This window comes from Symphalangus syndactylus, chromosome 21 (assembly GCF_028878055.3).
Source record: "Symphalangus syndactylus isolate Jambi chromosome 21, NHGRI_mSymSyn1-v2.1_pri, whole genome shotgun sequence".
In the NCBI taxonomy this organism is placed as follows: domain Eukaryota; kingdom Metazoa; phylum Chordata; class Mammalia; order Primates; family Hylobatidae; genus Symphalangus; species Symphalangus syndactylus.
Window position 1 is genome coordinate 61,157,235 of NC_072443.2, and position 16,989 is coordinate 61,174,223.

The window sequence follows — 16,989 nt, forward strand, 5'->3', positions numbered from 1 at the left end:
CTCCACAGATTAAGAGGAGAAGAGGATACATATTATAAAAGGAGATAAAGATACATATAACATGTCTTGTTAGAGAAATCGTCAAAGGTTTTATAAAAGAAATTCAATTTCAAATGAGATGTTAAATGTCTGTGAAAGGAAGGATACTTAATGGAGGGAAGAGAGGGGTCAACTTTAAAAGGTCAAGGTCATTGTGAATAAGACTGTCCAACCCTCCTGTATTAGTGTGTTTTCATGCTGCTGACAAAAACATACCCAAGACTGGGTAATTTATAAAGAAAAAGAGCTTTAATGAACTCACAGTTCCACATGGCTGGGGAGGCCTCACGATCATGGCAGAAGGCAGACAAGCACATATTACATGGCAGCACACAAGAGTAAAAATGAGAACCAAGCGAAATGAGTTTCCCTTTAAAAACCATCAGATCTCCTGAGACTTATTCACCACCATGAGAACAGTATGGGGGAACTGCCCCCATGATTCAATTAGCTCCCACTGGGTCCCTCTCACAACATGTGGAAATTATGAGAGCTACAATTCAAGAGGAGATTTGGGTGGGAACACAGCCAAACCATATCACCTCCATTTCCCCTCCCATCTTTGCTGATAGATTCCCGGTTTTAGGGTGGTGAGGTATCCAGTCCCATACAACCACTCATCACTGATCACAGTCAAAAGGGGTCAAGTATGTTTCCCAATCTCCCAGCCTCTTTTTACGTACAAATAATCATGTGACCCACAAAACAGGCAGAATTTCCCTGGAGTCAGTTCTGGGAAAAGTTTTACTCCCTTGGTAAACATAGACAGATGGAGGGATTGAGAGAGAGAGAGAGAGAAAGCTGGCATGACTTTTCCTCTAACCCTGTATATATTATGATGTCTGCACTATTACTGTCCTCTTGGCACCACTAGGCCACAGCAAAAGGATGACCAACTCCTTAAAACTGGTAAACCAGAAAAAGAGAGAGAACCAGAGTCCCTGATGTCATGCATCATGGAACAGAATAAATACTTTTAGCACCCACCTACTTTCTGATATAGGAGAAAATGAAACACCTTTTTGTGTCAGCTCGCAGCAGTCAGTTTTCTCTTATTTGCAACTGAACAAAATCCTAAATGATCTTTGCCTCAAAAGATTCCAAGCTCAATACAGAAGGACGAGAAAATTCCTGAATATTAAACAAAAAAAGTCAAGAAAATTACAAAGCTGAAGAGTCCCAATGAATCACTGCTGCAGTGAGGATGCTGGGAAGAGGGTGTGGCTGGCACCTGCATGGATTTGTGGACAAGATTGTTAGGTGAGAGAGGGAGACAGAGCGGAACAGTGTAAATGGCCACAAAGAAACTGGAACAACACCTGGGGGTGGGGAGGGGTGGACAAAGATTTTGGTGATAGAGGCACTGAGACTTAAGAGTACAGGGTTCTTGATCTTTCTTAGCCTCTCTCTATGTGATCTTTGACACATCCATACCCCTTTCTAGATTGCCAAGAGAGAGAGGAAAGAAAGAAGGTAGGAAGCAAGGACAGATGAACACCCCCAAAAGTGTTCAGCAGCCAGAATGTAGAGAGCATTTTGGGGAACATGGAGAAATAAGCATGGTTGCAGTAAATTATAATAAATAGCAGAGGTTATGCTGGTGGGGATGGGGTGGAAGTACACAAGACTTCCTAACACAAACCACAGGAAACTGAATACTAGATAAAAAAATTCTCCGTCCCCTGCCAGTGAGGACCACACCTCTCATTCTGAGCAGAATGCATGTGCTATCTGCACATGCTAATGAGATGTGAATCCATCATATCTTTCAGCCAAGAAATATTGAACAGCAAGTCTCTATAAAATGTATTCAGGAATTTTATCATTTTATCTCAGGCAATATTTTGCCTGAGAAACATTTGCATTATACTTTAGGACGTGTTGAGGTTTAAAGCAATCTTGGACAAAGCTATATGCATGCTAGCTGACTTAACCTTAAAATCTAGGAACTAAAAGAACACTTAGAACAACCCTTCCATTTTACAGATGGTGAAATTTTTCCAGAAAGGGGAAATGATTGAGCAACTCTGCATCAGAGCTGAGGCTGCAATTAAGTTTTATTGATTTCTGATGTCATACTCCTTTACTTTGTGTTGATACTTTGTGAGTTACTTTCTTTGCCATTTTTAGATTCATGTATTCATTTAAAAAATATTTATTAAGGAACTTTCATATTTCAGGCATTCTTGTAGTTGCTGTGATTGGGATATAGAAATTAACATAAAAATACAAATCTCGCTCCCACGGTGATATATACTAATAAGACAACTTTTCTTTTTTTCTTTTTATTTTTTATTTTTATTATACTTTAAGTCCTAGGGTACATGTGCACAACGTGCAGGTTTGTTACATATGTATACATGTGCCATGTTGGTGTGCTGCACCCATTAACTCATTATTTACATTAGGTATTTCTCCTAATGCAATCCCTCTCCCCTCCCCCCACCCCACGACAGGCCTCGGTGTGTGATGTTGCCCTTCCTGTGTCCAAGTGTTCTCATTGTTCAATTCCCACCTATAAGTGAGAACATGTGGTGTTTGGTTTTTTGTCCCTGAGACAGTTTGCTGAGAATGATGGTTTCTAGTTTCATCCATGTCCCTACAAAGGACATGAAGTCATTCTTTTTTATGGCTGTATTTCATGGTGTATATGTGCCACATTTTCTTAATCCAGTCTATCACTGATGGACATTTGGGTTGGTTCCAAGTCTTTGCTGTTGTGAATAGTGCCACAATAAACCTACATGCGCATGTATCTTTATAGCAGCATCATTTATAATCCTTTGGGTATATACCCAGTAATGGGATGGCTGGGTCAAATGGTATTTCTAGTTCTAGATCCTTGAGGAATAGCCACACTGTTTTCCACAATGGTTGAACCAGTTTACTTTTCTTTTTAATTCCCTTTCAAGACTATAATGACCTCTGCAGATGATCTAGGCTTAGATGACAAACAAAATCCCAATAAGAAACATCACATTCTTTTCAACAGCTGGTATCTTGGCAGGTCATGAGTGGGTTACTCAAGTTTGTGCTCTAATTCAAGAAATCTTTGGAAAGCAAGCTGTTCCTTCCCCTGAACGAGAACTAAAAATTGGTTGAATTTTACAGTCACTGGTTTTCCCTGTGATTTGAACAGGCTTGGCAGTCAGAATCAATTGTCACTGGTCTCCAAGCAGATTCTCTGTAACAATGTCCTACTATGCATCCTTGGACAATAAAAAGGAGGTCAATTCATGAGGTTAAAACGTGGCAGGTATTTACAAGTGATGGTTCTCATTTCTTCAGTCTCACCTGGATGTATATGGGGAAAAAGAAGCAGGCATTTTTATCATTCATTTTAAGTCATGACAATTAGGGGATGATAGGATAACATGTCCATGTGGGATCCATCCAGAAAATTTCAAATCAGTGGGATTTTACAGCAGGCATATACATACACTATTTCATTACACTTCTAAGACAGTGGTTCTCAGGATATCATCAGACCTTTGCGAATTATCTAGTAATCGGTGTGTACATGTCTTACAGTATTATACTACAGTAGTTTTAAAAATTATCTATATACTACTACTTTCCATTAATAATTTAATAAGTACTTGTGTCATTCTTCATTGCTTCTTTCACTAAAGTCATATCTCTCCCCAATAATAACTGCTTTTATTGGTTCCAAAGCATTTTTAATGCCTCCATTCTTATTTGAACACTGCCATGTAATACCAGAGATAGACAGAAGTGGGGGTATGGGTCCACTTTACAGATGAGATGACTGGAGCTTGGAACATAGCTTTGTCCAATGCTACATAGCTAAATGCAGGACCAGGGCAAAAAGTGAGAAACATGACCCTCATCTAGAGCTATGTTCCTACCAGTTCTTATAAATTCTGATATGATTTCCTTCGCTTTCTACCCCTCGCTCTTTCCTGCATCACATTCCTATCAATGAGTCAATAAAACAGAATAAATGGAAAGCTTGTAACTCCAGTATGGTATTCTAGGCTATCAAAGTCATCTAAATGGTAAAAAAAAAAAAAATTTAACTCTTTTGTAATAGCATCTTTTCATTTGGTGAATTAGTGCCAGATATTTTACCCCTACTCATCCAGACAAACAAATACATCTCCCTTTGTATATCTTTAAAGGAGAAGGATTGAGTCTTTATCCTGTCAAAAGGAATGGGCATAACATATATTCAGATCTCTAGGCTTGTTACATATGGTAAATGTAATGTTTAAATACACAGAATTTAACTTTGGAAAGAAATATAAAGAAAACATTACTGTCATAGGATTATAATATCAATTTGGATAACAGCTTGCCACATTAGATATCAAAATTAGAGTTATAAAACCTGATTAGTCTTCATCGAATTAGGGACCTCTGCATGCTAAATGATAAATTGAGCTTTAAGAATTGTGCTATTTTTCAGCATCTTTATCTGCAGCTCTTTTTCCTCTTACCTTTAGTGTCTCTGCTAAGATATATTAGTCCTACAGCAAACTATTACCTCTCTTAAGACTTGAAAGAGTACACATATCAATTAGAGCAATTTTTTTAAATTTGAGATTTATCATTGTTAAGGAAACCTTGCTATTTATTGGTATGTATGTCCCAAAGCAAATAAGTGGAAACAAATAAATCCAGCTTTTAGTGGCTTAAAAAACTGTGTCACTCTCATATTTTTCAGAAAGCCCAGAGAAAATTATTCCCCTTCTTACTCAGGAGTGAAATATTTAAGACTTTTATCAGTTACGCTTCTTAAGTACAACAGGTAAACAAAGATGCCAGTTAACATCACATTCTTCATCTCTGGGATCAAAGCAGATGACTTTGGGTAAATGCTCCCCAAGTCCCAGAAGATCGATTGAGTTGTTAAGAATAGAGGGCAAAGAGTTCATTGAGTTTTCTAAGTGTATGAGATAAAACAAGACATTTGAAGCAGATTTCTCCATCTTCCAATTTACTGGCCTTCTCTTGAAGTCTTGCTCATCCTCTTTCTGTTTTCTTTAGAAAATTCCAACAGAAGTCAAGTCACAAAAGGGGCTACGAAGCTTAAGAATTCAATACTTAGGGCTGGGCGTGGTGGCTCACGCTTGTAACCCCAGCACTTTGGGAGGCCGAGGCGGGCGGATCACGAGGTCAGGAGATCGAGACCATGGTGAAAACCCGTCTCTACTAAAAATACAAAAAATTAGCCGGGCGTGGTGGCGGGCGCCTGTAGTCCCAGCTACTCAGAGAGGCTGAGGCAGGAGAATGGCGTGAACCCGGGAGGCGGAGCTTGCAGTGAGCCGAGATTGCGCCACTGCACTCCAGCCTGGGTGACAGAGCGAGATTCCGTCTCAAAAAAAAAAAAAAAAAAAAAAAGAATTCAATACTTCGGTTCTTAGATCACACCTGAGAGTTTGAAAGATTTTTCTGCAGTAAATATCTCCAGATGACGTTAGTATACTTATTTGCAAAATAGATGTGAGCTTACTGGCAGAATTATTCTGAAAATAGCTTTATTTATCTCTACCTATAGGATCAACCATGCCAGTTTTTGGGGGTGGAAGGGGAACAATTTTTCTGTCCAGGAATCAGGAAACAGATTCAGCTCCAGCCATTGCCCAAGTAATTTACCCCAAACTGTGCCTGATAAAGCCAAAGTCCTATCTAAGATGATGCTAACTGTTCATTTGAAGCCAATGTAACATTATTTTTGCCACAGGATTTGCAAATATATTTGTCTTTTGTGGCATATTCAATGATAATGTGTTTTGATAATAGACATGAAAGATTTTTCATTCTCAAAAACAGAGTGTACTCAAAAGAGGAATAAATAAAATCATACCTTTAATGACCTCAATATAAATTTGATCAACCGTTTGCGACAGTCTTGAAAGAAGAGAGGAAGAGACATGCATGCAGATATCCTTAAATTCTAGAAAGAGACATAAGTGATTGAAAAAAACATGACCAGTTTTTGATGCCTTATGTTTGGGGTCACAAAAAAATTCAAAAAGAATAAGACAGGATAAGACATTATTTTCACCTCTGTCATTACATATTCAAAGAGTTATTGAAATTTAGTAAATGAAATAAAAATTAATGAGAAGGCTATGTTCTATGCATAAAAATAAAACCAGTGCTTTTGAAGTAGCTGAATCTGCAAATCATTTGCTCCCGATAAACAGCATTTCACATTAGCATCAGAGCAACACCCACAAGAAAAGAATGTGAGAGGTGAATATTTGTGGATATCATATAATTTCTCTCCGGACTATAACAAGTCAGAAATTACATGAACCTCAGGTTTACCAATTGGCCCGAAAAATACCAAATTACATTTTGAAATGTAATTACTCAAAACTGTATGTTAAATGTTTCATGCAAAATATTAAGAAAAACATGTAATCTTGTAACAATGAATATGGATTTTAATTTAGGTTACACTAAGCAATCACGTTTATGATTATGAGTTTTGAGCATTAAGCTAGCTCTGGCAAATTTCCTTCCCATGAGAGGAAAGTCTCTTCTCATTCAAATATCTTAATTAGAGACTAGGATCGTAGCTGGGTTGCTACCTATTTGACAATGCTATGAGTTAAAGAAATCAAAGGAATGTACATTAATCATCCAGATTTAAAGTGATTTGCTATATTCATGTGTGGTGTGTGGACTCAACCCACATTATCTGCTAATTATGCCCCATGAACTTAAGCTCCAAAAACTCTATCCACCCACACTAAAATCACATTGGGCTTCAGAAATTAAGAGATAAATTAGAAGGAAAATTTCATAAATAAATATGATAAGTAGAACAGTGCAAAGGCATAAAGAACCAAGAACCTTCTTTTCCTCTCAGATCAAGGTTAGAGGTGACTTACCAATAGACAATTGGCATCACAGTGCAACCAAGAGGGCAAAAAACTATTTGGTAGGTAGAGGCATCCTAGAATGCACACATTCTGGCCTGGCCCTCAAGGAATAGAAGAGTTTATATGGATGTTGAGAGTATATGCACACTGTAACATACAACATTTTATCCCCAGTCTGGAGTTCCTCTACTACCTGTACTTTTTTGGACAATCACCCCTTATAATTTATCATTTTGTGCTATCAAAAGAGAAGGCACACTAATAATAACTTTGGGAGGTTTACTATGCATTAGGCCCTATTTGATTGTCATGTATGATCTTCATTCAACAAAATACACAATAACACCACAGGTTTGATCGGAGACACACTGGGATGGGGGTGGTTAGAATGATCAAGCAATAAGAGGTACACTCTCTGTAGGGGGTTTTAAAAAGAAACAACTAAAAGCCATCTGGCTTTTATCTTAATCATGTAATAATAATTCTAAACAACATCAGGGAAAAAATACTATTCTTCTAAAAATCTTTTGTTGGTCTAAGTTAGGAATCAGCAAGCTTTTTCTGTAAAGTGGCAGATAGTGAATATTTGAGACTTTGCAGGCTATGGTCTCTTTCACAGCTACTGAACTCTGTTGTAGCCCAAATCTGCCAACTGCCCTTGACAACACAGAAGCAAATGGTCATTTCAAAAAAATAAAATTTACAATGATAAGCAGCTGGACAAATGTAACCTGCTGGTCAAAGTTTGCTCATTTCTAATATAAGTTCTAAATAACTGCTGCAGTAACTATTAAGTTTTAGTAATATATGCATAAGCTTCAAATTAGCATCATTTTTATTGAGTATCCTTTAATAAGCATTATATTTTATAGGGAAGTGAACTCAGAGAACTCCAAAGTGTTTCATTTCATGATTATTATTGAAAATACTTTTGTAATATAGAGGGGGGAGCTGATATAAAATGATTTTAGTTCATAGTATGCCCCTAAGTAAACAATAGCTTTGTTTTATAAATGAACATAGGAAAGTGAAAAATGATTTGCCCAAGACCAAGCAGTAGATAAATTAAGCCTAATTTCAAAACTAGTTTTAATAATGATACAAAAATATTTAACTCCCTCCCTCGTGATAAACAAAATATAACAACAGCCATGGCTTGGAGTAAACCGGAGTCAGAGAATGGAAATTTAGCCTTAGGTTTCTTACCCAGTGCTCTATTGAATGTTAATTAAATCTACATTGGGATAAAGAGGCAAGATAAATTTATAATTCATCCCGTCTAAATTTCCCAAACTATTAATAGATCTCTCCATTCATAGCAGATGACATATTTCATCCTATTCATTATGTGATATTCTGTTGACATTTTGAATTGATCTATTTATCTTGATTGTTAGTATTGATTGTCTGTACTAGTGTGCAGATCCAAGAGAGCTCATGTATACACACACACACACGAGTGAGCATGCACACCCCACACACCCGTAACTCCTGAAGCCAAAATTCTGGTACTTTGGTAATCAGCATTTGTAACTATGCATGTATCTGTGATTATGAGTATTGTGATTTCTACTTAGCTAATTAAATCTGAAAAATTAGTGTGTTTCTCTCAATTTCCTTCAAAGCTTATTTTTCTATCACAATTTAATTGAGTTATTAGGCTGCAATTGAGACAAATTAAGATTCTTGATGATGTTTTCCTCTCTCAGTAAAGATATTGACACTGCTGTTCCAGTTATATTTGAACTGTCACTTTGCAAAGTTATAGACAGCACTTTTAATTAAAACACCTAATCTTCTGAATTGGTTTGATATATATGTTGTTTGAATCAGCTTTCAAATGAAATTGGATTTATTAGAATTTTAAAATAAAATATCGGGCCAGAAACCCCATTTATTTTTTTTAAAGCCTGCTTAAGTGTTTTATGTATGTCAGTAATTCTTCTTTGTGAATTTTTTAACTGCCCGTAAAGTCCATGTGCAGAACTTTAAAGAATTTTTCAATGATTTGGCTCAATTAGGTAATAATTGTGTAGTGATTCCTCTGAAGTGATATTCTTGATGAAAGCATTTTTGTGCTATATAATGCCTTCAAAGTCTTTAAATTCAACTCTCCTTTATCCAGTCAAAACCCCCTCCAAGTCTTTCTCCTTGGTTTACATTGAACGGAAAATCTTAACTTATAATTCTTTCAATTGTTTAGAGTCTATTTCAAAAGCAGTCTTTCATATCCATTAAATCAACATTCCCATGAGAGGTCTTATCTTTTTATACCATTTATTTGTTTGAACAGAACTTTGGTGCTTGCAGTTATCTTTAATAATAATAATAATAACAGCAACCTCAATCAAAACCTTTAATGAGCATTTAGCATGCCAGGCTTTGCAATAGCTACTTTATACGCATTATCTAACTTAAACTCACAAAAATGTTTACAAGGTTGAAACTACTCTTGCCTTCATTTTAAGGATGAGAAAACCCAAGCACGAGGAGGTTAAATACCTTTCTCTCTGAGTCACATAGCTAGGAAGTGTCCAGTGCCAGCATTCTAACCTAGACTGTCTGACTCTAGACCCATGGTCTTCACCATTCCCTACAACTCAGAACTTCGAAACTAATGTTAGAGAGATTAAAATCGAGGTCAAGTCACTAGCAAGCAGTAGACTCAAGACGTGAAAATAGGTTTCCCAATAAACCAAGCAGAACTGAAATAGAAGAGTAATCTTATCTGCCTAAATTAAAGTCACTTAATATTAGGCCCAATGATAAAAACTTAGTCCTAAATCCATGGAAAGGATAAATGTAAATTCCTCTGGTCCACATTTTTCAAATGAGTTTCTCTCTTCTGGGAGATCTTAATAAAAGGGTACTGCGATCAAACACATTTGGGGAACATCCCACAGTATATATCACTGTTGATGTTTCATAATACAGCTTTAATATATTAAACATTTTGAGAAGCGCTGCAAAAAATACACAATCTTAATTAGGTCTAATCAACATTACCTATATTTGTTAAGTCACAGATCCTATTTTTGGTAGGCAGAATAATGGCACCCTAATGATGCCCACCCCTTACTCCTCAGAATCTGTAAGTGTGTTACCTTACATGACAAAGGGGAAATAAGGCTGCAAATGAAATTAAGGTTGCTAATCACCCTACTTTGACATGTGAGAGTATTCTGGATGATCTAGTGATGACAAGGGTCATTACAAGTGAGAGAGAAGCAAGAGGGCCAGAATCAGAGAGACAGATTTGAAGATGCTGCACTGCCAGCTTTGCGGATAGACGAGAGCCATGAGCCAAGGCATAGCAGCAGCCTCTACAATCTGCAAAAGGCAAGAAAATAATTCTCAAGAGTTTCGAGGAGGAATGCATCCCCACCGACATGTTGATTTTAGACCACTGAGGCATATTTTAGACTTCTGACCTCCGGTATAGTAAGATAATGCATCTGTATTATTTTAAGCCGTTGATTGTAAGTGAATCTGTTATTTCAAGATACATCTTGACAGTTTGGAGAACATGGAATTCTAGTGTTTTAAAATATCATTTCTGAGATTGTAATGTGCATAGGAGTTATGTAGGCACCTTTTTTTTGTTTGTTTCGTAGAGATGGAGTCTCACTCTGTCGCCCAGGCTGGAATGCAGTGGTGCAATCTCTGCTCATTGCAACCTCCGTCTCCTGGGTTCAAGCAATTATCCTGCCTCAGCCTCCCAAGTAGCTGGGACTTCAGGCACACGCTGCCACGCCCGGCTAATTTCTTTTGTATTTTAGTAGAGACGAGGTTTCACCCTGTTGCCCAGGCTTGTCTCGAACTCCTGAGCTCAGGCAATCCGCCCGCCTTGGCCTCCCAAAGTGCTAGGATTACAAGCGTGAGCCACCGTGCCCCGCCATTTTTAAAGTACAGACTCTGATTCAGTAGGTCTGGGGTGAGGCCTGAAATTTACATTTCTAACAACCTCTTAGACGATGCTGATGCTGCTGGTCTGATGTTTATATTTAGCATGACAAAATTTAAAGGGAACATTTGGGAAACACCCCACAGTATATATCACTGTTGATGTTTATTTAAAGGGAATATTTTAAAAAAAATCTGCTTTCTTAGGAAAACTGTAGTAAAAGGAATCCCAAGAAGTTACAAAAGGAAAATGATTAGCTGCAGATAAATGATCATTGAAATAGATTAGCAAGTATTGTCTCATCTGTCAATGTGACACAGATAAATTTCTACGGAAAAGGGGATAGAAGGAAAATTCACAATTTATTAAGATCTTCCACCTCTAACATTTTAGGCACAATCTCCCTCACTAATAAGACAGAAGACATATGAAACACAAATGGAGGTTTTATGAAATATTCTCAGTGTAATCACAAAGTCATATAAAATACCTGTTTTAGCATTGCAAAAAAAATAGATTTACACAGAATAAAATACAAGATTAAAAAAAGAATCTGGAAATTTCTGCCTTGTTCTCTCTTCCAAATGATATTTTAAAATACACTTTATTTCCTACGTTTCATACTTATTTTAGAAATACCCGAGTGCATGGAATCAGAAAGCCTTATTAATTATCTTATTTCTTACCTGCTTGGAGAAGGAGAAAGAGCTTAAGAAAACTTGAGAGTGCCAAAGAGAACCATTCCTGACTACCTCTGCCAGCATGAAAAGAACAGACACTTTTTATTTTTTTTCTTTTCAGAGTAAATTTAGTGTCCGTGGAAGGTGCCAAGTTAAATCCCTAGAAACATATGCATTTCTCCTAACCTGAAAGTCTGGGGATGATGATAAAAGCTTTTTCATATACCTGTTCAGTGCCACAGGACAGCGTTTTTCTCCACCATTTCTACATATCTGGTCTTTATAGAAGGAGATACAAATTACAGACTAAGCCATTAGCAAGTTATCAATTGTAAGCACTTTGAGGATTAACTCGAAACATATCATTTTGTGCCTCAAGAAACTTTTGTTTAAACAGGATCACGCGTGTATAGTGCTATAGAATTTTACAAAGCACTTTATGATTGTAAACACTTACTGCACTTTTCTGAGCTTGTACTATATGCCAGCACTACTGGGCTTTGTATTAAGTGCTTTATATGTTTAATGATATTTACTTCCCGTGACAGCCTATGAAATAGGTAGGACTGTGATTTCAGTCTTGCAGATGCATGAGCTAAAGTGCAAAGGCATCACATACACTGCATATGTTGCCTAGGGTCACACAGCTAATAAGTAGAGGAACTGGGATTTGAATCACAACCCTGGTTCCAGAACTCGCTCTAAAAATTTTATGACACGTCTCTCATAATTTTAAGAAGTTGAAAACTGCATTTACCAAATGAGAAAACTGTTACCAGGGAACGTGATATGCCAAATGTCACACAAAAAGTATGGCAAGAAGTCATATTTTAACTCAGCTGTACTGTTTTCAGAGACCAAGCACTTTCCAACTGGTCCTGGTATTCCAGCTCAACATGCTAGCGTTTACTGAGTTTTGCTAATGTAGATAAATTAAACTTTGCCCCAAACAATAAAGAAGGGGTAAGGCCTTTTTATGATTAATGAGGGTATGAAATGCTAAATATCCCTGGCTTTTCAATTAAGCAGTGATTTCACTTTAATTTTAACAAAGCAAATATGCCTGTTTCTGATAGTAATGTATCCAGACACTGGAAATAACACTGGCTAGAAAGATTCTCCTGTGGTCACCAGTCTCCCTTCCTGACACCCAGCACACATGGCAAAGTTTTGTAAGGAAGGGAATAGGCTACTGTTTTCAAAACCAGGAGATAGCTGAATTGACCATAGCAGGAAAAATCTTAACCATAACTGGACTAGCATTTCAGAATAGCAGTTCTTTTGGTTTCAATGACTGTAAGTGTCTCTTTCTCACACACACAGACATAAACACAGACCATGCCCACAAGCACACACACCAAATAGATATGAGTCCTTGAAGAGCATGCAATGCATTGAAACAGAGTTCAGCTGTGTCTTATGGAAGTAGAGCTGAGAAGGCATGAAGGTCTCAGGTAGCTCCTCACCAACTCTTTTATTGTAGGGCTGTTTGGTGTCTTGCCTCTGCTTACCTGCACACATCTATTGAATTCTACTATCCATAGAGAACTTCCTCTGCTTACTCATGGATTTTCCTCCCTTATAATCTTAGCTTGCCCACATCTACTGGTGGATGTGGTGCCAACTCTCAGAGCTGACTCCATGGCTAACTGGCTCAGGTTCTTATCTGCTCCATATGGTTTGGTCAAATGTCCAGTCTTCATGCAATCAGTTGTGCAGAGATCTTTTCCTCTCTGTACATTCTTTTCAATAGATATTGGTATCTGGACTTTCTATAGTTGGAATTATGGATGAAGCGAGAGGAGATGTGAGGAGTACTGTCATGCCAAAATTACTCTACTCCCACCAAGTTGAAATGAATTCACACATGTTCACACCTTTATTATGTAAAATAAATGGAGGTTTGCTTTGATTTTAAGGCTTTCAGAGAATAAGATTTTGATGCCTCTACTTAACAAATCACTCCAGTATTTGGTGAACATCAACACAGCCCTTATGTCAACTATGAGTAAATCTGTAATATACCGTTTTTTTTTATCTATGTTGAAAAACTAAAGTATTATATTTTATTTAATATTCAAACCAAATTGGATATTAGAGTCATAAATTCTCAAGGTTGAAAAGGAATTACAGAAATCATCTATATTGGACCTGTCACTGTTTTCCCCTGAGAACAAAGCAATAAGATTTCAGTAACATTTAAATTTATAATCTCCAACCTACCAAAAAGCTAAATGATGATTGTGTTTGATGTTTCTTCTTTGCTTTCAAATTACTTAGTTTGTATCTAACCATTCAGTGAAGACCCGAGAAGTCTCTGTATTCCAAGCACAGTGTTAGAACTCAGGTCTTTTAATGTTGTTGCAGATTCACTCCTATACTTGATCATAGTTCTTATCATAAATTCTGAACTTGCTCATATGCTTGTCTTCTTGACATTGAGTACCTGATTCTAAGAATCACATCTTACACATGATTACCTTAACACAAGGTAAATACCAAGTATAAACAGATGCTCAATATAGATTTTTTGGATCAATGAATAAATGAATCAATTTAAACACCTATCAATTAAATAATGAATGAATAAATTAAAAAGAAGAAAATGTATAAGAAAGGAAACAAGATGGTCTTTGCTCTTAAGGATAAGAACATGAATTAATAAAACAATGACATCTTTTTTAAAACGTGGGTATACTGCACAGTTATTAATTGAATAACATGTTTTCTTTCATTTATCTGAGCAGGGATTTGCTCAAACAAAACAGATTCTAGAGTTTGGGTTTTCTTAATTTTTTATTTTTATATTATCCTAGCACTTTGGGAGGCCGAGGTGGGTGGATCACGCGGTCAGGAGATCGAGACCACGGTGAAACCCCGTCTCTACTAAAAATACAAAAAAATTAGCTGCGCACGGTGGTGGGCGCCTGTAGTCCCAGCTACTCAGGAGGCTGAGGCAGGAGAATGGCGTGAACCCGGGAGGCGGAGCTTGCAGTGAGCCGAGATCGCGCCACTGCACTCCAGCCTGGTCAATAGCGAGACTCCGTCTCAAATTAAAAAAAGAAAAAAAAAATGATAAAATTAAACTCAAGGACAAAATAAAACTTAGGACCCAATACTAATGCTTAATAAATTAAGATTTTAGAGTTCAGAAATTGCTTCAAGGCATCTTCTATTAAACATGTCTTTATAGTTTTGAGTATATCTTAGGTAAAGTCTTTGTGCATCTTATCACTGCTAAGAGTATTTTTATTATGCTAACTAAATCAAACTCCCTATACAATAGAAGAAATGCTACTGTAGACTTAAAATAAGAATTAATATAATACTCAAGAGCAATTGGAAAGCAAATATTGAAAAGACAGCATATCAATTCAGTATTTGTCCTCAGCAATAATGTATGACTTCAGAATTCTTAACATCTTAAAAAATTATCGATTATTACTTAGTCTCATAGTGGCCTAAGGAAGAAATATATTCAAAATATAAATAGGTACAACAAACATCTTTCTTAGCTAATAGCTATAAAAGACGTTAAACATGCCATAGTACACTTTCCTGCTTATTTTTCCTTTGTCTTCACTTTATTCTCTATCTTCCGTTTCCATTTTAACATACTGTAATCCAAAAACAACCTGTACAAACACAGATAATGCAAAAAAATATTCAAAATGTACGGGAACAACTGTTTCTTCTTAAGGTAGCTCCTTAAGAATGAATAAATTAAAAAGAAGAAAAGATATAAGAAAGGAAACAAGATGGTCTTTGCTCTTAAGGATAAGAATATGAATTAATAAAACAATGACATCTTTTTAAAAACGTGGGTATACTGCACAGTTATTAATTTAATAACATGTTTTCTTTCATTTATCTGAGCAGTGATAAAAAAGTGGTAGCTCCAAAAAACCAGATTTATATTATCTGAAGCTGTACCCCACGCCACTTCTGATTGGTTCAAAATGGACATCTTGATAAAATTTGGCCATTAAGAGACAGTTCCTTTTTATGAAATAATGAAGATAAAATTGATTTTTTCAAAAATTGTCTTACTTGGTTAAAAAAAAGCATTATTAATCTTATGTTAGTCCATATATTTTCTTTTCTTAGAAGACTTTTTGGTCCATGACATTCAACAGTCTAGAAATAACTTACCCAGTTTAGTGTGAAAGGATAAAGTCTTTGTGAGAAAGCAATCTGAGGTTAAAATTGGACTCCAGGGCAAAGTAGATCAGAGATGAGTTCCCAAGTATCTCCAAATTCTTGCATGCTGAAACCATTTAAATGGTGGCTATGTGCAATAGTTTGATCATGTGATGAATAGAATACTTGCTTTGACTGGATTAACTACCAATTATAACATTGCTTTTAATTGGTTCAAGTTCAAAACAAACAACCCTCAATGCTGTATCTGACTGTAAGGTGGAAAACACTTGGACTTTCACAACAAATCAATTTTTGTTAAGCAAAATGATAGTAGTAACAGCTAATATGTCTTATTGGCATGTGGTCATAATAAGACTAATATGTCTTACTGTACAACAAGCAATGCCACCACAAAAAGGAAGGAAGGAAGGAAGGAAGGAAGGAAGGAAGGAAGGAAGGAAGGAAGGAAGGGAGAGAGAAAGAGAGAAAGAAACAAAAAGAAACAGGAGTTGCTGATCCCTAAATGCTAAGGCTATATTTCACTTAGGTAAAAACATGAGTTAGTAATCATCTGACATCATTCTTGGTTTGGGATGGTCTGAAAAATAACCCAAAAGGAACCTCACAATTAGGATTTTAAAAGTATATCCCTTATGTTTTATATGAGTCATTGACACCACAGCCATTTTCATCTAAGATCATGAAGCATGCTGTAGTACTAAATCCTAGGCTAGAAATGAGAGTAAACTGAAGAATAATTCCTAATTTGTACCTTACAGAGTTCCTAGGGTAGGGGGGACTGCCATGCAATGCTTCTTCAAGTAGCCACTGCATATTTTGGCAGGGTATCAAGGGATAAAGGAAACAAATTAGCCTTTTGCAATTAGCTAGATTGGGGATGGAATTCATGATTTTGGGATACTAAAATCAAAACATTCATTTTATCTTAAATCGAAGCAATGTTCCCACATTGAAAAGACAATTTTATATATATATATATATATATATATATATATATATACACACACACATACATATATATATATATACACACATACATATATATATATATAATTTAAAAAATAATGGTTAAGATTTCTGATTTCTTCTCCAGCATTCATTCTATCCTAATAACAAGTTAGAAACTAAAACCAAAAAAAATGAAATACCAACAACTCTTTTTAGATCCATAAAGAAGTAAGGTCATGGGACAAACTGCTGCCCCTAACATGCCGGGACCAACAGGTAAATAGAGAGAATCACAGCTTACCAGAGCAAAAACTCATGAGCTAAACCTTCTGAGGGAATCAATGCTGGGATGGGAAAACCTAAAGTGTAATTACTGAATTACTGGAGGGTCAGTGTG

At 36.4% G+C, this 16,989-nt stretch overlaps 1 protein-coding gene across 6 annotated transcripts in view; it reads right to left on the minus strand.

Annotated features, from left to right (window-relative positions):
• GRM7 (glutamate metabotropic receptor 7) overlaps window positions 1-16,989 on the minus strand; it is an 879,282-nt gene that overhangs the window by 454,650 nt on the left and 407,643 nt on the right. The window lies entirely within an intron of this gene.